Source organism: Emydura macquarii, unplaced genomic scaffold (assembly GCF_026122565.2).
Source record: "Emydura macquarii macquarii isolate MOO-44397 ecotype Brisbane River unplaced genomic scaffold, CSIRO-AGI_Emac_v2 contig_2676, whole genome shotgun sequence".
In the NCBI taxonomy this organism is placed as follows: Eukaryota; Metazoa; Chordata; order Testudines; family Chelidae; genus Emydura; species Emydura macquarii.
Window position 1 is genome coordinate 30,748,283 of NW_027132813.1, and position 20,971 is coordinate 30,769,253.

The following is a 20,971-nucleotide window of genomic DNA, read 5'->3' on the forward strand; positions in this document are numbered from 1 at the left end:
CAGAGTCACAAAGTGCCCCAGGAAGCAAACCAGGGCTGATTTTTCCTTAAGGATTCTCACATTGTTTTAAAAAATTCCCTACTTGATCACAACATATAAGAAACAAGTATGCAGCAGAAAGCAATGCCAAATGTCATTATGGGATACCTTCTGCAGTCAACAGATTTCTCCCAATTCTGTATATACTCTGCCAAAATGGAATTTGCTGTACTAATAACTGACTACACTCCTGTGGGAATTTTGACCTAGATGAGCATTCAGCCTCATCTTTACTAACCATGAGATGGACTTTGAAATCAGATGGCTCCATCAAAAGCAATACGTACATGCTAAACTCCTTGGCGGAAAGGGTTCAGAAAAGGCTTGGAAGCCAAGGAACAGCAGCGGTTCCCACAAGTTCATGTTAGCTTCTTTGCCAGCTAAAACTTCCTGACTGCGCTGCAGAAGGAAACAAGCAGATAATACAGCAGCAGAAACAGGAGACTTCTGTAACTGAAATGACATTTACAGGCTCAAGTAAATCTTGAAAACACAGTTGTTCTGCAAAACCTGCTCAGCAGCTTCATTGGAATCAAATAACTAAATCTGACTCCTATTCACACTCCTCTGAAATGGCTAGGAAGGCAGGGGATCCCATCCCTTAGGCTCAGCCTGACTGCACTTGTGGAGGGATCAAGGTGCAAAGATGCCTTTATGTCAACTTTATGGCCACCTCACACAAAGTTAGAGCAGCTACAGGACTTCTCCAGCTTATGCTGATGTGCCCCTGAAATGCCCCTTGGGGGAGCAGGACATGGTGCCTTAGGACGGGCTACATCATCTGGGGAAATGCTTAGCTACCCATTTTGAGACAATGGGGCCATGGGTCTTGCCTAGCATCCATAGAACATATTTAAGCAAGGTGCTTCCAAATTGTTCTTAAATGTAGTTATTATTTTTACAGAGCTAGTCTCTGATACCCTCGTTCACACCGAGTTCTCAGTTGTATGGTTGATGGAATAAGGTCTACTCTATGTGAGCAGGGTTATTAGAATCTGGTCCATAGTGTCAAACGTGATATCTTTCCACCATCTGTGCCCTGCCCCCCGTGGAACTTACAGTATTCAGTAGAAACAACGAGAGTTCTGTGTCACTTTAAAGACTAACAAATTTAATTTTAGCAGATTTAATAGCTACCCCTCTGGAAGTATTCAGTAGATATTCTTGCTAGGACACACATGATCCCAGTTTGAACACAAATGGGACAGTGTTTTATTAAGAGAAACGCCATGGCCCAGATTCTCTCCTGTGCTGAGATCTGCTCAACAGAGGAGAGGCGGGGCCATCAAAGAGCCTGTTACAGCTCCCTAGTTTTCAAGACAGAGCTGCTCCAGATCTAGCTCCAACGTAATTTAGAGCAGACTAGGAGGCTGCTCTAACTTTTGTCAGCTGCCAGACTGCCCCTCACTCCACCCAACCGTACCTCTGATATGCTAAGGTGTGGAGGAGGAATGGTTAGCAAAAGGAGCCAGCTTCACCTGCTTTATGCCAGCCGATAGCTCCCCCATCATAGGCAAATTCATAGCTGGATATGGGCAGCCAAATTCCATCTCCTTGTACTAACTGATCAGTGCAACATGGCCAGAACAGAGGGAGAGAATTTGTTTCAATATGTGTCTATAGCATTTAGAATCTGTTATAATGTTTGTGTCCTTCTATTTTAAAAAACACAGAATGACAACATGCCATATCTGCTGAGGCCTGAGATACTGCTGAACATGTGAAGGAGGCTCGTATATTGGTTACACACATCTCCCTAGCTAATCTGAAATCCATCAGTAAGCATATGATTTTGTACGCTTTGTAGTACTAGCTTGTAGTAACAGCCCGTCATTGGCTCCCAGGAAGCGCTCCTCATTCTGAGAGCGTGACTGCATTAGCTTGCAATGCCAGAGATTCTAAGCACCGCACACAAAGTGATACAGATCATATGCTAGCTTTTCCACTGAATGGTACATTTCAGGAAAAGTGCTCTTCCTTCAGATTTACAACCTGGGCAAGTTCTTGAGAACACATCGATCTGTAACGCAGTGAAGACAGTGGAAATAAGGAGAAGTAGAAAAATGAGCACTCTAGCCCATGGAGAGTATGGAAACATAGTACAAGTAAAAGTGGAAGAACACTTCTGATGTTACAATCATTATCTAAAGATGAGAAAAGACCCATGAGATGAAGGTGAATGTAAGCACCAGTCAAAAATAAAACCCTGCTTCTGTACCTTAGGGACTGTTTGGACTATATTAACATTAGGTACCTTTTAGAGCATGGGGCAGTTAGAGAGCAACCCATTAGAGCACTCTACAAATCTCACCCCACTAGTGCGCTTTGCTGCACCACATAGATGAGTCTTCTGTACAGTGTTACCGAGTACTTAATCTACTGACACTAGCCAAAGGGCTCAAATGAAGCATAAGGCACAGCCCCACTTGAGGATGGACTGGAGGGGCTCCATTAGAGTTCCACCCTTGAGGAGGATGCAGCACATGCGCCTCTCTGAACAACGCCATTCTGCGCTGCCCCAGATTGTAATTCACACAGTTTAGCTCTCAATAGCCAGAGCATCTTTTGTGGTGGTCCATCCATGTTGCACAAAGTGAAGGGCTATGTTCGCCACTATGTTCTAGCTAATATGTGCTACTCTGGTGATTCAAGGCAACTGTAAACCCTATGTTAGCAGCCAGTGAAGCAAGGTTTACAACTTCAAGTAAACCTGGCCTAAATCATCAAGTCAGCCCTCTCATTATTTCAAAGTCATGGTACCTAGCCAAGACTGCAAGTCTAACTCCTATCTCTCTCTGTTGCTGTCTTCCTTCATTAAATCCAACACCCATTGACTTTCATAGAAGTTTTTGCATTGACTTAAATGGAAGTTGGATCAGGCTCTTAAATTTCCATTTTTCTCCTATAAAAAAAGTTGTAGAGCTGCTCAAATAACATTAAAATTTATTCACAAATAATTAGCCAATTAAATATTTACTAAAATTTCCATAGCATTCACAGTTAACCTTCTGACCAATCTACAGATCTGTACTTTTTTCAGCCTAGTAATATTTGTATAATAAAATTATAATAATAAATAAAGTAAATAAATAATCTTTTTTATATTTGAAAGGTGAGGCTTCTATTAATTACTACAGTATTACAATTTCAGCAAGTATTTTCATCTCAGGTTTTATATTTTGCCCTCAAATATCCTGGTACAAGAAGTCTTGATGGAGTAATGAAATTAATTAATGTGATGAATGAACTGGCCCTTCCTCTTTCATCAGTAATCAGCAGGTCATTTAATCTGTGAGAAGCAAGCACAATCATTTTTGAATTCTTAAAAGTCCAAATAAGTGTAACATTTCTATCAGCAACTAAACAAGAACTTATTAAGGAAAGATGTTAATAAGAATTTGTACTAGAGGAAATGAAGCTAGAAAATCTACTATCAGCAAATATAAGTGCACAGAATCTTGTGATAGTAAATATTAGAAGTATGTTGCAATGTAATTTAAGAGATCCAGACTTGGAATTAACTGCTAATCCGCGGTGGCACGGTGTATCAGAGTGTTGATTCCCTGGGAATTAGGCACTCAGTGTCTTGCAGGGATTTGGTAGGGTAGCATTGATTCCCCTCCCACTTTACTCCTTGTTTTATGAAACATTAAGAAGCAAGCTTGTGCAATATTTCTTGATGGAGGAGTTTTCTTTCTTTCCTTATTAAAAAGGAAGGAGATGTCACGTCAGCCAAGTGCAAGGTAGAAAAGTGATTAAAACGAACAAAGGAAGGTCAGTTAGCAAAATGAAAAATAACCCCACAAAATATGTTACATAACTTGTCTCATTGTGACTGGCCATCTGTCCAGGGATTTGTTCAATATTTTATGCAAAGATTTGTCTTGCTGAAAGGAAACAGAGGAGAACCGAAGAGGGGAGAAGAATGATCCTATGGTTAAGGCTCTGAACTAGAACTCAGAGATTTTGGTTCAATTTCAAATTTGGTCACAGACTAACTGTGTGAGTTTGGAAAGTTACTTACCTTTCTGGGTCAGATTTTGATAAGTTTACTCATGTTGAATAGTATCTCACTCCACTAAAGTCAATTGATGAAATTCTGTGCTGTACGTCTCAAGGGGACTGCACACACAGAATCCACAGCCCAGGAGAATTGTGATGAAGTAGCTTTAAGCAGCCTTTGTGCTCTCCTAATTGTGGGCCACTCCAGGAGCTGAAGAGGCCCCCCCCGGCATAATTTAGAAATCCCATCTAAATTACAGCAGCACTGTAGCTCTGTCCCTGACTCACACTGCCTTGCACTCAGCCCCTCCTCCCCCAATGTACCATGTATACCCTATACCATGGCTTGCAAAGGGCTCCTCAGAAGGACAGTGTGAGTCTGTCCTGCTCAGTTCCTGCACCAGGGGAATTCTTCCCAGTCCAGATCAGGGGCTTATAGAGCCCATTTATGCTGCTTTGGCCCTTTTATCATATGCAAAGGTGCCGGAGAGGGGTGTGAATTTCACCCAAAAGGACTACTTGTGAAGTAAGGTGGCAGTAATTGCGAGCCAGAATCTGGCCTCCTTTGCCTTACCTTTCACTGTAAAATGGGAGTGAAAATACTTTCCTGATTCCGAAGGGCACTACAAGACTAAATTCATTAATGTTTGTGAGGCACTCAGATTCCATGGCAATATGCTCCAAGAAATATCCAGACATTGTCTGACTACACTTTAAAAAAAACCAGCCTTCAGATACAAATAATAATTGTAGAGGTACAAAAATAGATTTGATATATTTTTCATCTGTCAGGAGACCATAAATCACAGACTTCAGGTACACGTCCTTAGAAACAAATGGCAGTGGGATAAATATTGTCAGTTCCATCACATGTTCTGAAATGGGAAAAAAAGTCACTTACTGGGGAAAAAAACCTGTCAGAAGCTTGTCTTTGCAGCAGGGAATTTTGCTGTCATAGGAGACCTATGTTTGTTATCAGCCCTTATACTATTGTTCCCCAATCAAATGATAGAGCAGTACTAGTACAACTCTAGAGATAGTACACATCAATGCCAGGCACCCTGGCAAGGGAAGGGTGGGAGAAAATTGATACATCTAAAATATAGGAGGTTGATGATCATCGCGCCAGCATATGGAGGGACTTTTGCAAACAGTACATCCCCCTCTTTATTTCCATATATATATATGGGGCCAAATCCTCAACTACTATAAATTGGTATAGCTCCACTGAATGCTGATTTACACCAGCAGAGTATCAGGACCTGAGATCAATTTTCAAATGTGAACACCTAAACAGGTGATCCGAATCCTGGATACAGGTGCTCAAATTGTCATTTTGGCCCTACAATGCCCATTGTATACAGCTGTGTTGATTTGTGCTCAAAGCATGTAGTATAGACATCCCATTATGTCATCAATGTTTGACTATTGGACCTATCTTCTGAGCCACAATCCTACCATCCATTGTCCTGTGAACAATGCATAAAGAATAATAGAATAATTTATTTTCTTTGATTTAAATTTCTTTTCAGAGAATAGTTACAAATGGACTTTTTTTTCCAAATGGATTTCATATTTGTTATTAATAGATTTTTTTTTTTTTTTTTTGTAAACTCCCTTTATTTTATAGCTGTGCATTTGAAATCCAGGATGTGTTGGGTAGTTGTATTTGGTAACATGGTATCACTTAGGTTTCCTAATTGGATGGGCATGACATTAGTTTTCAGCTGCAAATAATCACATAAAATGAATTCAGAACTCTAACCCTGTGAATGGAAAGAATGGCATAAAGGCTTTATTTTTGCAGCATTAACGATTAACCCCAGGGAAACCAAAGTTAGTTCTTGTTGCAATGAGCGACCACAGCACTGCACAGAGACTGCCTCTTGATCTGAGGGATTTTTGAGACAGTGAGAATTCATTCATATAGTCCCAGGAAACAGTTTTCAGTTTTTGCTCAGCTTTAATAGCTGATTAATCAGGCTTAGCTGATTGGTTCTTGTTCACCTGCTCAGGGTCTTTATTAGTGCCATATATAGGGCTGGGAAGGAATTTCCCCAGGTCAGATTTTCATGGATCTTGTCGAGTTTTCATCTTCCTCTAAAATCCCGCTGGAATGATCTGGGTATATCTCACTTAATCATGTCCCCGCCCTTGCAGGGCATCATGCACTGGCGCACTTCAGTCCCTCCTGTGGGATGTTGTACTTTGGTCTAATGTTTACTCTGTGGGTGCTGGTGGCCTGTGGCATGCAGGAGGTCAGACTGGATGGTCTGGTGGGCCCTTCCAGCCTTAGACACTATGACCAATATTAGGAACATTGTTTTATTTAATTTCTAGCACCACAGGTTCACAGGAGGTGCTGAGTTTTCTAGGATTTCCATTTCGTAAGGAATGAAGAAAGAATAACCAGAAGCCTTCATCTAGCATCATTATTGAGACCCCTCGTTACGATCTGTAAAACCAAGACACAATTCTAGCATATAGAAAAAAAATATAGTGCTTCCTTCCAATTTACAAGTTTATAAAAGAGCTACATTAGGGACATGTCTGATTCCAAGGGCACTACATTGATTTGCACATGCTCTGAGAAAAATACACACCAGGAAAACCTTTCTTGTCTAACTCACATATAGAGGCTGGCCTACAGATCTTTGTGTAGACTTATTTTTAATAGATAAGAACACACAAATAGCTTTTGGAATCAAAGGTGAGTCAAATGAAAATTGCAGTCCCACAGCAATCCCCACATGTTGTTAGCTGCCACCTCAAGAACTATATCCTACAGGGTTTGGTAGACATGGACATGAGGTAATAAGCAGATAGCAAGAAAGAGAAAAGAATTTGTTTTTTCCCCCCGTTTCTAATTTTGTTTTTTTGCTAAATTGAGATATTTATTTTTTGCATAGTGTCAACAATATGGAACAAGAGCTGCTGTGCAGTGGCACATCAGCAGGAGAAAAGCAAGACAAACAGCTTCCCTCTATTTCAATGGCAAGGAATTTTAGTCTCCAAAAATGAGCAGGCCTGTACATAATTCAGTTTTGAAACCAGAAACTGAAGAGAAACAGCAAATAGCAAAGCAAAAGGGGAAAGGTTTGAGGATAATGATTAGGGACCTGACTTCTCAGTTAATGAGAGTTTTGCCTGAGTAAGGATTGTAGTATCAGGTCCTTGTTAGTCTCAGATTCTTCAGACATACACATCACACAAAACAAAACAACCCAAATTGCCTGCCTTTCTTGGCGATTTCAACACCGAGGCCAAAGATTTAATGAGCATGAAGACTTCTTGCTCCTTACAAGCTGTCCCTCCAGCTCAGGGCTTGGGTGTAGCAGTGGAGCACTATTCCACAGTTTACATTGCCGCTACTGATACCCATATGTTTGTGCATAAACAGAAAACACAAATCTCCAGTAATACTGTTCACGTGGTACTATCATTCCAGTGCTAAGTAGAACAGAAAAACAAGATATGATTGGGGGGGGAGGGGCGGGAAATGGGGGACAGAAGGACCAAATCCAAACTACCTATTCTGATTTTATCATCAATATACTTGCAATAGGATCAGAACATCTAAGAAACTACAAGAAAAAATGGAATTTTACTGGACCTATTGGGTGCTGTCAGCCATCGTGTAACATTGTATACCGCTCGTTAACTCCAGATGCTATCAAACTGCAGGTAAAAGGAAAATGACATATTGTATTTGAAGTCTCAAGACACAGTACATCACAATCATTGTTTTGCTGCTTAAAGAAGGGAGCTCATTTTTAGAATCCTACACCATCACACCAGGCTCTATACTTCAGAAATGTGTGAAGGAACTATAATTAGGAAAGGATCCTTTATTCGCTATAGTCTGTAGCACCAAGAGCCCTGCTTGCATGCAGACTTTCAGCTCTTTTTCCTCAGACTCCCTTGCTGAATCAATCAGCACTGGCTGGCATTCCTGCTGTGATTACAACGAGGGAAAGTGAATTAACTTGAAGGTATATATATGTTTTTGTGTTTAAATGTTTACACACACACACACACCCAAACACACAGATAGTTTCTGCATCTTCTATATTGACTTCTGCCATTCTTTGCATCTGAGGAAGCATCATGTGGGTTTCCAAACAAGCAGAACTCTCCATTCATTTTTATACAAAGAATTCACTACAAAGTATGAATAATGATTCTCTATTTCTCATGCTGCATTCTGAGCTGTTTAATTTGGAAAATACTGTTTTTTTCAAAGCATTTTTCCCCTGATGGAAGTGATGGGGGGGCGGGTGGGGGGGATTGGCATTTAAATTTCATCTCCATTTCTTTTGTTTATGTGCTGACATGTGAAGTGATAATTGATAAAACCTCACCTCCTTTAAACAGGTGTTGATGGCCAGGGGCTTGCCAGGGACATTGTCTGAAGAGAAACTTCATCCAGAGAAAACAAAACAGAAACAGACAGACAATTTAATTCTGTATTTTGCAAGTGGGTGCACAGGAACTAGGCTAAAAATATTGTAGACTCTTAAAGTCTTGTTATTTCTTTCCTATAAAATGTAGCATAACACTCATAAAATGTATAATTATCTCCTGAAATGTTTGTATTTCTATATTGCTTCACATTTTAAAATTATTTTTCCATTGCCAAAAAGATCCTTTAAAAGAACATCTAATATTCTTTTTAATTTCCTAACAAACAAAATAATTCATACAGAAGAAAAAGAAAGTTATCTTTATAATGCAAGGCCAAATTATGAACCCTTTAGTGTCACTGGTGAAAAATTATTTGCATAAGTAATCCCACTGACCTTGTTGGGAATAAGAAGTCTCACAATTCATAAACATACAGGACCAAATACTGATCCCCTGCTCACTTTGACTGGTACCTTATTTCTTGGACAATTGCACTGGAATCATTGGGGCTATTTGAGAAGTAAAATCCTTGTTCGGCAGAGCACTTAAACATGTGCTGAAATACATGCTGAATTGGGGCCTACAACTCATTGGCCTGGTCTACACTGACCAGCAAATTCAGCAGCAGTTGACAGGAGCTACGCAAGCTACATAAAGAAGAAGTATGGTGGAAACAGGAATGAAGTCAGGTGTGAGGCAGGAGCAGAGCAGGAAGTGGTTTGGGTTCAGGATCCAGTACAGCCACAACAGGAAATCACCTTGTTACTCAGACAAACTTCCTGTGACTCCTTCTGGCTGAAATAGCGTGGTTGGACCAATCAGTGCTGGGTGATTCTACAATCAGGTCTCCCCTGGGTGGTGCCTTGGCTGAGTCTATAGTCCTGCAAGCTCTTCAGCCCACCAGGTATCAGGAGGGTGAAGGCCAGCATGCAGCAGCTTTCTGGGGACTTCCAGGCCTGGGCTTGAGACTCAAGATGTCACACTCCCTATACGTGGCTGTTCCTAGAATTTTCTTGGAGAGACCGCGTGGGGTGAAATCCTGGCTCTACTGAAGTGAAGAACAAAACTCTGCCCAAAGAGCAACTTCAATTCCTTTACATCCAGAGTGGCGTTAATGAGCTACCCCACCCACAGTGAGAGAGGAAAATCAATCACCATCTTGCTGAATGGCCTAAATGCTTACTAAATGGATGGATCTACAGAAGAACCCCAACACCCTCTTTTCAGGATATATACTCATCCATGTTCTAACAGAGATGGAAACAGACAAGGACACAGCTGGACCTATAAACTTTAGAGAATGCAGGAATGAAAGCTTTACTTTCCCAAGACCTCACTGGCCACAGGTGAACAGTTTGTGTGGCAGGGATTAGAAAAGGCTGTCTTTCGTATTAACAACTTGATCAATGGTGAGCGATTTTGTAGCAAACATGGATATGAATAAAATGGAATGGAAAACAATTCTTTGTGTGCCTGTGATCCTGAGAGGATCCCAGTCAGACATTGTTTAAGGTGCTATACCAGTGCAGGCAGGGGAGAGTAACAAGAAACCATCACTTTCTTCTATCACCCCATTGGTTTCTTAAGCAAGAAACTGACACCCACTGAACAGAGTTATTCTGTCACAGAGAGAGAATGCTATGCCATAGTGTGGGCAATTAAGCAGCTCAGATCCTCTCCCTTTAACAAGAAATTCTGGGTCTTGACTGATCCCTATCCCTTTGTATGGTTCCATAGAACTAAGGGCTCCAGTTCCAAACTACTATGATGGAGCATGATTTTCCAAGAATATGCTATGAAAATTGTATAAATAAAGGGTAAAGAAAACATGGTAGCAGATGTTCTGTTGGGGAAAGAGGGCTCTGACCTGCTGCATCTGGGTCAGCCAACAGCTAATCCTCCTGCAGCTTTGTAAGGGGGGAAAGTGTGACCCTAAAAGCATCCCAGTGCCAGAGGGCAAAGTACTCACTGGTATCAGGTAATGAGTTTGATCTGGCCTTACTAATTAAGCATATTACAATTCACTGATGCCATGATCTGTATGTAATATATCACTGGAAAACTAATAACTCACTGATCATTAGTGTTCTTGTGTGATGTATGTATGGGGTGTGTATTAAAGGTTATGGATATAAGTTGAAATTATGAATAAAATGTATTCAGGGGGGATTTGGTCAACATGTCTGCCCTAGGCAAAATAATATGTTTGCTTCTCTGACCATCCTGGTTATCAGGTAGAGACAATGAAGGCCCATTTACATATTTGGTAAACAAAGCTATCAAGCTAATGAATTTGGGAGGAGATAGCTTGGTGTCTGTACCCCAGCAGGATAGAGATGTTTGGGCTGAGTTTTATTTTTCGAAGAATACATTGCAAAGGTTTACTGACCTATAAAGACAGGAGAGGCTGAACCTCAAGTGATAAGCAATTGAATCAACTGATGGTATGCAATATTACTTTATTATAAAAGTGTATCAAGTGAGGGTTTTATGAAAACCTCTGTCCCACTGGTGATTAATATCATCATGAAACATATGTATCAACACTACACAAGGAATTATGGATACTAAGTGATAGCATACTTCACAGTCTGTGACCAAATTAAAGGGAGAAACTGGTTTTACCCAAACAAGAGGGAGGGAACATCACACCCATCTACCTGTCTCCAAAGGAATTAATCCAGGTGTGACAAGAAACAATTGAAGCCCTATTTACATACAAATCAGCAGGGGGATGGGAAGACCACAGGAAGGGAAGAACACCATGAGGTCATCCTGCTTCTTGAAACAAGGTATTGAACTTTGGAAGATATAAGCAGAGATAGAAAGCCATTGGCATCCATCACTAGATAGACGCAAGGGGCTAGAGCTCTTGCAAGCTGAGAAAGATGAGTTCTTCAACCAAGGAGGAGTTGAAGTCTCTGATAACTGAATATAACCAAAAAACTTGCTTTCGCAAAAATCTCTTTGACCAAGGCAGACAAAATAAAGCACTCCAGGCTTCTGGAGGAGATCCTGACCAAAGAGGAGGTCAGACATCTTACTGGATGATTGGGTGAGAAAACTCAAATTTAAACAGACTATATCTTGCTAGGTTAAGTTTTAGTAACATGTTTCATTTTTATTTGTTTGCACCCACTTTTGCCCCTCAGACTTGAACTCACTTACAATCTTATCTTCTTTGGTTAAATAACTTGTTTTACTTTTAATCTAAACCAACAGTGCTGTGTTTGAATTGAAGTATTAATTAACTCCAGTTAAAGTAATAAGATATGCATTTTGTCTTTTTAGAGGAGCAAGTGGACCTGATTATTCCTCTGAATGTTTCAGGAGAGGGCTGGACGTTGCATAGCACATGGGTTTGGGAAAATTTGGGACTGGGGGGTGTACTGGGTTCATCTGCTAACATTAACCAAGTCTGGTAAAGATAAGAGTGTGTCTATCAGGTTGTTGGATTCAAAGTGGTTGAATCGGAACTGTATAGCATACAGAACATAGAATGCATGCTGGCTGTATCTGTGTCCCAGGCAGGGAGCCGCAGTAGCAAAAAGCCTTTTGGGGAACTCAGTGTTACAATACAAGTGGAGACACAACCGCTTATTGATCTGAACTGCACCCCAGACAGTGACAGTGCCATAGTGACAAACTTTTTCCCTTATTATTTAGAATGTCACATCTGCAAGGACTGAACCTGGGAAACTCTGGATATAAAAGCATGAACATCTCTAGGCTGAGTAAGTAAATAGGACCTTCAGTTTGGAGGCAGCAGCAGACTCGAACCTTTTATGCGGTCCAGCCATTAGAGGGGCACAAACCCCAAACTCTGCCAGTGTAGATTAGATACAGAATGCACCAACACGGAGCCAAATATGTAACAAAATTTCAGCACTCAATAATGTCACTGTAACAACCCCAGCAGGCATAACATGGAAGAAAAATAGTTTCCAGTCAACAGATGTAAAAGGTAATTTATAAAAGAGCCCTTCCACATCAATTCAGAGTCCCAAAAGAAAATTCCTTTCTAAGAATCAGATTTCAGGAGCTCTAGAGCTAAATCCTGACCCAATGCTCCCCACCCCACAATTTGCTCTCCCCACCACACAGGGCTTGAAAAGCATAAGAACTGGCACAGCACTGCTAAGCCAGAAGAGACAGGCTGCATAAAGAAAGATAGGTGCATGCTCATTCCCAGTGCCCCAAAGAACACTGCAATATTGCAGTGCACTCTGAAGTGCTCCATACTATAGAAAAGACAGGATCTTGTCTCGCACACCCTGCAGCCCTATACATAGCTTTGGTGAGGGAAACTAAGATTTGGCCCTTTTCCTGGTATGAAAAGGAGGGGGAAAGAAATCACTTTATACTTAAAAAGAGTTCTGATTTCTCCATATGTGAATGACCATTCTTCTGTCCTCAGTCATAGAAAAGAAACTGCAACAGTTGCCCCTATATACTTAACACACCATTTTCATGAAGCAGGCATTCTTTTGGACTGTCAAACCAGTTCTCTGTTACCAGGACCGTAGGCTAATACTGGATGGGAGCTGGGCCCACACCACACAGAACTTGAGTGCTTTGGTCTAGAGTTTTGCTTCAGGTCCCCCTCTACTATGTAATCTATAAATCAGAGTAGGAACAGAGAATCTTCTTGTCAAGACTCCTCCCTCCCCTTTTGCTTGTTTCCAACAACATCTATAAAGTAAACTTAGTGGGCTGACCTCATGGAAAAGTACTAGCCTCGTACTGATGAGTGAATCATACTCAGCAACTGGTCCTGTTGCTTCTAAATGGAGAATATAGAGGGGAGCTACACATCCTTGTAAAACTAAATGAAAACTGAGTCATCAAGGAGTGAAAGTCTGATGGAAAATTCTCACATGTAAGTGACTGACACTTAGGTAGAGGGTTGAGAAAGGGATCTGAGAACAGACACTCAAGAACTACCTTTCCAAATATGGAACATCTAAGTGCCCAACTCACCATTGCCTGTGCACTAGGTAAAATTGTGCTGATGGCTTTCAGATCAGAATGGTAGCGTTTTATATCTATTTTGCACTCAGTATGACCCCAGAGTAACTAACCCAAAATATAACGGATGGTATCAACTGAAATTTGTAGTGGTGAATGGTAAGCATCACAGACCCCTCTTGGAAAATATGGTCAGATAAGTCATGGATCAAAGGGTCAGCCACAGTACCAGATCAATATAAGTTTAGATCTTACCCAAAATACCATGCTGCCAGCCAATCCTTTAGTAACTAAAACTAACGGTTTATTATAAAAAGAAAGAAACAAACTATAAGAGAAATGTTAAAGGATTAAAGCAATCAGACACATGCAATTGATTTGAAAGTCCATATATGTATCAGATTTCTAGTAGAATTGTGGAGTTTGCAGTCCTGTATAGTCCCTCAGGTATACATCCAGTACCTGGATGGGTCTCAGTCCTTTATTTCACAGCTTCAGTTCAGTTGTAGATGAGCTGATCCAGAGGTAGGCTAAAGACCGAAGACAAAATGGATGTGGTGCAGCTACCTTTTATGTCCCTTGGCCTTTGCCATGCTGCTTGTGGAAATTTACAGGAATAAGATGGAGTCTAGGGTCACACGAGTGACTGGTGACTCATCAGGTATATCCCTGACTTCTCCCCCGGGGCCCGTTGTACCTCTAAATTTCCTTAATTGGCCATTAAGCAGGCTAGTGCTGCAGCCATCCTGTCTGGGGTGTCACCCAGAAACACAGCACAACATGAAATACGGATACAAACATATCCATAACTTCCATTACACACATAACACATGAACATAATCATTATCCTTTTACTTAGCACATTATAGCCTTTCTAACGGTACCTGACATGGCATATCTCACATGAATTATTATGATTTTGACATATTGATATTAAATAATATAATAAATGTCCCCCCCACCCCCCCAATCCAGCCAGCGTGACAAAAGGGACATCCAAGTACAGCCAGCCAAAAGAGTGATACTAAAAGGAAGGCCAGAAAACAAAGCCAAATGCTGGCAGGAGCAAAACAATATTTTCAAATGAAAGATGAGTTGAGTGTGCAGGATGGAATCATATTTTGAAGACAGAGAGCTGTTATCCTTTGCCTCATTACATAAGGATGTCATGCAAAGAATACATGTCTCATTGGCATTGACAGACATCTTAGATGGGCTCAAAAGTGTGTTTATTGGCCTCAGATGAACACACAACTCCAATTCTGGAGAGAAGGCTATGGCATCTGGCAGTTGTGTGATAAATGCCAGCAGAACAAGACTCCAAATAACTCTATGCTGCATGCTCCTTTTGGCAGGTGTAGAGTACATGCAATGTGCACCCCCCAACACATGGATAAATAGCAGTGTAGACGGTGAGGTACTGTTTATGCCAGTAGACCAGTGTTTCTCAATTGGTGTTCCGCGGGAATACTGTTAGGGTTCTGCGAGGAGCTGTTCTCCGCGCCGCCGAGAGTAGCTGGTCTCTGCGCCGCCAAAAAAGGGAAGATGTCCCGGATTTTTAGGCGGAGGGTATGGAGTGTAAGTGTAATTTAATTGAGAAATGCTGACCTAGTTGTTTGTATATAATTTGCTTATTTTGACATTTTTTTTGGCCCCATATGTAAAAATACTGTTAAGAGTTTGGGGGGGTTCCACAAATATTTATCGAGTTCAAAAGGGTTCCGTGGCCAAATTTAATTGAGAAACACTGCAGTAGAGAAAGACCCACCTGAACCTTGTGGTGTGAACCTTGTGGCTCTCTATTTTCTCGAGCAGTTCCTCACTCATCTTCAGTGCTGTTTTTAGTAGTGTGGTGTCCTGCAGCTATTTCCCCATTGCTGAAGTCTTTCCTTGCCACAGGGAAAGACTCTGACAGGGGGAAGAAAGCAGAGAAAGCCATGTGTCAGTGAAGGGCCCTCGTAGGGGAGATGTTGCCACTACTGTAGCCTTTTCTTGCTACCTCCCTCTTGCCAAAGCCTGTCACTGACACGTGTAGCTACACACCACAGTGTAGATGCAGCCTGCTTTTCAATGTGATGTGTAGCTACACATACCCTACACGCCACTGTAAAAGGTGTGCAATGCAGATGTAGCCCCTGTTACAACATCAGTGGCTCACCTGAAGGGGTGGGATGGACTTATTTACCCTCAATGAGGAACAGCACTTGATTACAGTGAACTAGTATTCAAATTTTTGGCAGGTCAGTCCCCTGTCTGATGCAAGAAACAAAGCCCATTTTGCAAACTATAGCATTCCAGACCCTGTATTCCCTGACAACAGATCCCCTCTGTGATCTGGAAGAATTGGAGGAATTTGCATGCAAATGGGAGTTTGCCCCCAGACCTCCTCCCCAGTATACCCACAAAGTAATAGTCAGGTGGATTCATCTGTGAAAACAGCTAAGTGTTACACAAGGCTGTTTTTTCTGGTTCAGTCCCCTTGTTGGCATTTTGGCACCCAGGAACACCCATCACAATGGTGCCCAAACAGTCCAGCACAGCCACTAATGAGAAAAAAAGACCATAACCCTTCTACCAATGAAGGGAGACCGGCTGCAACCAGAAGGATGGAGGTACTGCCAAGAGGAGATGGCCAACAATCAATCAGAGAAAGCAGGCAGTAGAGTATGACGGATCAGGCACAGACCTACCAGCCCTGAAGAGAGAGGCACGCTTGTGAGGATCCAGTCAATACAGAGACACCAGAAGAAAAGGACTAAAGGAGTTGTGAGAGGTTCAGTGGCACCCAAGGTGACAAGTGATGTGAAGAAACAAGAGGCATTTATGAGCCAAAAGATAACACCCAGGAAAAGCCTACAGAGATCATAAGAAACAGAGAACCATCCAGAGGCCAACCCCAGGAAGATACGATATTTCAGAAAAAGAGTTTTCTAGACTCCAAGACAGGCAACAGGGAGAAAAGAGATGTCACTCTTGGTTGCCTGCTGAAAAGATTGAATTATCTCAAAGACTATGTAACCAGCTAAGTTTGTAGTAAAGATGAGACTCCAAGCTGGCTATATGTTAGCACCTGTGCTGAAGGGACACAGGTTGGGGATCTGTGCACCAACTATTTGGTTTTAATATTTATATTAAACTGTTTGGGAAATAGGGAAGATGTATCATCATCAGTGGAACTGGAGTCAGAGGCTGCATGTTCCCTGGAGGGGCTGTTATTGATAGGACACCAGTGGAACAGGGAACATGGGGAGTTGGACTGGAAGCAATGGAGCCACATGGACAGAGCAGTCCACAGGCTATAATAAAGTTCCACTTCTTCAACTTTCCCTGCACCCTTTGCAAATGAAACATGCTGAAAAACTAAACACTTGCTTTGTCTGTTAGCTTCCGAGCAGCACCAGCTTTGGAGGATAGTCATTTTGTGGCCAAGAACATAAGCCCCATGTAGCACTATTTCCTTAAATAAAATAAAAAAAGTCCCAAGCAACAGTTTTGTGTCTCAACTTTTCTTAGAAAGAAAAAGTTTACTCATTTCTTAGCTACTCGATAAACTTAATCTGGCATTGTTGATCTTCACTTGCCTTTTTACCCATTCAGCATTCATCATCCCTCGGCATTCATCTTCATTTGTTCATGTCCACTTAATTGTCACCTAACGTTGTTCAGCTTCGTTTGCATCTCTCCTGCTCAACCATTTTCATCCAATATTTTTCCTCTTTGTTCGCTTGACAATCTCTGCCTGATGTTGTTCATTTTCTGATGTTATTTGTTTGCACATATCCTTATCAATAATATGCATCAAGATTAATCACTTATCTCAAGAACATTTGACAACTGCTTTTTGCTGTATATTTCCATAGCAAAAAGCCTCTGAAGTGCTGCAGACTCATTGCCCTTTTTCACAACATTGATGAATAGCTAGAACTTGCCATTTTTTCCTTTATATGAAAAATTTTAGCACTGTATAATTTCATGAATGTATAGCAAGTGACATAATCTGACAAATAACGTAATATTCTTTTGATCACCCATCTTCAACAGACAGTGGCTGCCAAGCAGGCAGTACTTTATATATATAGCAAATACATTATGTTAGGCCTGATTCCTCCTTCTTGCATTGAAGGGGGAATAAATAACTCAGTTTCATAGTTCCTATCTTCTAGCTTTAGCATCTTGAAAAAAAGCAGAATTAGGTAAATAGCTCACAGTAAATAAATCATTTGGCATTTTTTTTCTGTTCATGAATTCTCTGCATGTACTTACAATTTTGGCAAATTAATTCCTCTGTTGAAATTGCTCAAATAATTTTAGTCTATAGGTTGCGCCCGATCAACTCATTGCACTTGATATTTGAAATTCCTAATTTGAAGTTAGTATTCATTTCACAAGTAGGTCACATTGTTCATATCTCTTCCCTGAATGGATGAGAAAACTCAGACCCCAGTTTCTGTTGTGAATACTCCTGCATACAAATAAAAATTTGTATTACATCAATAGTTTCCACTATTCTTTTAGTATTTGTTGTTTCCATTAATATTTCTGCCAATGAACTAGTTTCCTACAATATCCATATGGAGTGATCAAAAAGAGTCCCAAACACAGTCAAAGTGAAATAACTTAAAATGTGAATGTTTATATGTGGGAAATAATTAATAACCTTGTTTACTTGAGGCAAAAAGTGTATACCCATTGGGCCAGATTCCCAGCTGACATAAATCAGCCTAGCTCCAATGAAGACAGTGCCACTAAGTTGATTTATATCAGCTGAGGAATTGACTCAGACAATAGCAGCTGCACTAAAAAGCTTCTACCAGTTACAAAGGTACTTCACATTCTTAAAATGGGAAATATGTTAGAATCAGGTATCTGTAAAATCAGTGAGATCTTTTAAAGTGTGTCTACTGTAGCTTATGGGTCTCAGCAAACCACATTGGCCTCAATTATAACAAGGTTACTGACATGACATATCTCCACCTTACCTTTTCTTGTGCTGATAGAATGTGGTATGTTAGAGCTAAACATGGCTCTTTTCCATTTGTGCTGCCTCCTGAGGAATGTTCACTCCCATTCTTACACGTTTAAATGCCACATAGGACTGGATTTGACACTTTATTATATAGTTTGCCTTTCTAAGCTTTCTGTGCCAGTCGATGATTTGTTATGAACCCCCAACCTCCTTTTACTCAGACCCTCAAAGTCTTGTGTCCCTTGTCTCATTTCATGTTGTATCACAGGCACAGTAAATCCTCTTCCCTCTCTATTTTTGCAACTGACTTCATGGACCCTGAGTGCCTGTACATCAAGTCTAATGCACAGCAAGTGTATTATAAAGAAAGCAAAATGTTTTTCCATTGCTGGCAGGCAAAACAAGATGAATCAAGTCAAATCCCTGTTTCCTGAAAATCCCTGTATTGCCCCCTCAAGTTCCTGCAGAATTAAAGATAATGGGACAGATCCTTAGTTGATGTAGATTAACATAGCTCCATTGAAGCCAAAGGATGTCCGTTGATGTGGTCCATTTATCTGAGCTGAGGATCTGGCCCAATCTATTTATAATACATTTCCAAATTTCTCATTTGAGTCATGTACAATCCCTTTCTCCCAATTGCACCCTCTCCAGCACCTACTAAGTCATCTGGATGTTAATGCAACAATTGTCCTATTGTGCTGCATGAAACTTAGAATAAATTCACCCCACTAGGATATACCTATTTGACCCTCTCACATTTCCCAAATAGGATGCACTGTCCAAGATTTTCAGAAGTGACTTGTAATTTTGGATACCTCCATTTTTTCGTGCCCAACTCGAGATGCCCTAAAGAGGCCTGAGTTGCAGTAAGTATTGAATACCCACCCCTGTAAGTCAAGCCCCTTGAAAGCATGTTTCCACCATGCCTGCTTCCAGACACTCAGGGGCAGGGATGATCCCATCCACCAAGCAATGGGGAACCCTAGCTGAGAAGCTGTCCACGGGACAAATTTTCACCCCACATCAGCTCTCCCCCCAGAAACGGGAATTACTGGGCAGGCTCCTACCCTGGCTGTGAGCTCCAGATCCGGACATGGCCAGAAGGAGAAGGGCAGGTGGATGCTGTTTGCTGAAGGCAGCCCAGGGCGTGCTGCAGTCTGGAGCATGCTCTCTCCCCCAAGAAGCAACACGTAGCAGTGGCTGGGGGGGGAGCTCCTGCCCAGCATGCACAGGAGTGAGGAGGCAACATTTCCCTTACAGCAGAGCACTCAGTGTGTGCCCCCAGAGCAAGAAGGGAGGAAGCAGCAGGCTGCTAGTGAGCTCCTCCCTCACCACTGGGGGTGGCTTCGCCTTCCCTGCTGACAGGGAGTGCTCTGTGGTACCATCTCCCCCTTTGCTGGTCCCATCCCTGTCAGGACCCAGGAGTGAAGCAATCAGCATGACTATCTCTGAATTTTTTTTTTTACCACACAGGTGGGCCGCAGCTGTGTGCTAATTGGCCTGTAAGCAGCCCATGGGCCACAGGTTGAGAACCACTGGTCTAGTAATGCCTCACCCTGGAAGTGCCATCACTAGGCGTTTTAGTAGCCAGGGCAAGCAAGCATATTTGCATCCCTTAGTGGATTTAGCTATGTGCCCTGGGCACCTGCCCTGCTTGCCTCACCCTGGTTATGGCCCTGCACCCTAGAATAGTGCGTGTTCTGATTAAAGGGATATTGTGGAACATTTAAGTACTACACATTTTCACGTCATCACTTACTATGCTTTAATATTTTTTTTAAAGTAGGTTATAGATCACATGTAAAATACAGAAGGTATGTCTACACTGCAACTGAGCGAGTGCTTCCCAGGGCACATAGACAGTCAGGAACTAGCTTTGGCTAGCTTTGGTCAAGCTAGTGTGTTAAAAATAGCTGTGTGGACACAGCTGCATGGCCAACAGTTTGGGCCAACCCACTCAAGTATTTTAGCAAGTATTTAGGAGGTCAGTTGGGATTGTACTTAGGCAGCTTGCCCAACCTGCCACACCACACGGCTATTTCTGGCATACTAGCTCAAGTGGAGTGAACGTGTGCCTGCCATGCTGGGAAGTATCCTCTGAACATACATTTTGTGTGTGGGACTGCAGATGCAGCTGCAAACGAACTACAAGGAATTGCAAAAAGGACACACAGTTCCCCAGTTCATGCATCAAATTGCATGTTTTCTGCATGCCGAACAGGAATGTGTGTTTTGAAAGCGAAGCCTTCAGTAACTAGCAAGCACCTCTCTTTCAAGTGGGTTGAAACAAAGGGTCTGTTGAACTCAGATACTCAGTGGCTCTGGACAGCACTGCTTGGTGGTGATTTCCATTTTTTCCCCCTTTAAGCAGGAGTCTCACACATCACTGAGCTTTAGATTTAAAAATCAATTCCCTCTCTCATTTTGCTTTAGATCACTTACACATGAGCTCTAAAAGGGGATGGGGAAAAGCACATCTTCAATGGCATGGGAAGCTTTTCAAAGCACATGCATTTATATCTGAAAATTCCTACTGTGCAGTAGGGAAGCTCTCTCTTTTCTCTCTTTTTTTATTTTGAAAAGAAAGCA

At 41.6% G+C, this 20,971-nt stretch overlaps 1 long non-coding RNA gene across 1 annotated transcript; it reads right to left on the reverse strand.

Moving 5' to 3' along the window:
• Nucleotides 1-6,332: 6,332 nt before the first annotated feature.
• Nucleotides 6,333-17,814, reverse strand: LOC137164553 (uncharacterized). The gene is made up of 4 exons (XR_010923102.1): nucleotides 17,677-17,814; nucleotides 8,403-8,460; nucleotides 7,655-7,719; nucleotides 6,333-6,496 (listed from the first exon to the last, which is right to left on the reverse strand). It is a non-coding gene; the product is annotated as an uncharacterized lncRNA (long non-coding RNA).
• Between the last annotated feature and the right edge of the window lie 3,157 nt (nucleotides 17,815-20,971).